Source organism: Micropterus dolomieu, unplaced genomic scaffold (genome assembly GCF_021292245.1).
Source record: "Micropterus dolomieu isolate WLL.071019.BEF.003 ecotype Adirondacks unplaced genomic scaffold, ASM2129224v1 contig_1215, whole genome shotgun sequence".
Classification (NCBI taxonomy): Eukaryota; Metazoa; Chordata; class Actinopteri; order Centrarchiformes; family Centrarchidae; genus Micropterus; species Micropterus dolomieu.
Window position 1 is genome coordinate 1,856 of NW_025730205.1, and position 1,341 is coordinate 3,196.

Below are 1,341 nucleotides of genomic sequence, written 5' to 3' on the forward strand. Positions count from 1 at the left end.
AGCTGCATCATCAGACTCCCCACTTCTTCTCTTGCAGAAAGAACTTAGATTCAAGAGTCACTGTGTGTCTCATAGAGCTACATTTTGAACAACAAATCTAAAAACAGTGAGTGTAACTTTGTCCTGGGTGTAGTGTGAGATCTCACCGTGTCCTGACTGCTTTCTGGACTCACTGCAGGGTTTAAGCTCCGTCCCTGAAAACAACAAACAAACAGAGTCTACTTCCATGTGGTCAAACACTGGCTCTGTGAAGGCTGTTTAGATTTGGATGACTCTGTCAGAGAGCAGCTGATTCAGCTCTGTCATACTGTAGAAACATTTGATTACTCAGCCGTAAAACTCACAGTGTTTTCATCCATCTGGGGTTTTTTTCCTGAAGAGACAAAAGAGAGTCGACTTTAGCTTCAACAATAAAAATCCAGGTTCATCAAAACTTCTTGTTTATAATATCTGTGGTTGCTCTCACCTTTAGTTTTCTGCCATCTGATGAATCCAACAACAACAACAACAGTTATTAAGAGTGCTGCAGCTGCAACATACCACCACCAAACTCGATAGACTATAAAAGAGGACAACATCTTATTTTGTTACTTTGTGTTGTGTGAAGACGTCTGACTGAATAAGAAAATATTTCCACCCACAGCTGAGTGTCGCTCTGACATTCAGACTTCAGAAGAGGAGAGATACAATTAAAAATCAGTAAATCAATAATTTTCTCGATCACTTCCTATTTTCTGTTTTATACAATGAATGGTCAGTTTTGTCGTTCTAGAAAGTGACTTAATTAAAGAGGCTTTCATTATTTTATGTTTTGCCATAAAAATGCCTAAAAGTAGAAACATGCAAAACAAAAAAATTAGACAATGAATAAAATAAGTAAAATGAGGTTTATTATGGAGAGAGAAAGAGGCTGACAGGAAGACAGAGAGACTCCAGAGAAAGATGAGTTACTACCTTGTAGTTCTGTTGAAGTATCATTGGTTGTTGTGGCTGTAACTGATTGTGTGTTTTCAGTTGTTGTTGTTGTTGTTGTTTGTGCGTCACCTGCATGAATTAAATAACACAACCCACAAAACTGTTCAGTTAGAAAATACCTCATATTTACCATCTGCTGTCACTAAATGAGAAAGAATGATGTCATCTTAAAAAGTCATCAAATAAACAAATGTTTTGGTGGTTTTAGTCATCTTGAACAGTTCAGCATATTCTCACCTGTTTTCTCACCTGAGGACTGAGGGCTGAAGGTGAACAGCTGCACTTTTCCAGAGTAACCATCTGTCACTTCACACTTCAAGTTAGACTTTGATTTGTAACTAAAATGAGAATCCAGGAAAGACACAG

The 1,341-nt window shown here is 37.7% G+C and overlaps 1 long non-coding RNA gene across 1 annotated transcript; it reads right to left on the bottom strand.

Moving 5' to 3' along the window:
- Window positions 1-15: 15 nt before the first annotated feature.
- On the bottom strand, window positions 16-561 carry LOC123964220. The gene is made up of 3 exons (XR_006823372.1): window positions 467-561; window positions 345-373; window positions 16-194 (listed from the first exon to the last, which is right to left on the bottom strand). It is a non-coding gene; the product is annotated as an uncharacterized LOC123964220 (long non-coding RNA).
- Window positions 562-1,341: the final 780 nt, after the last annotated feature.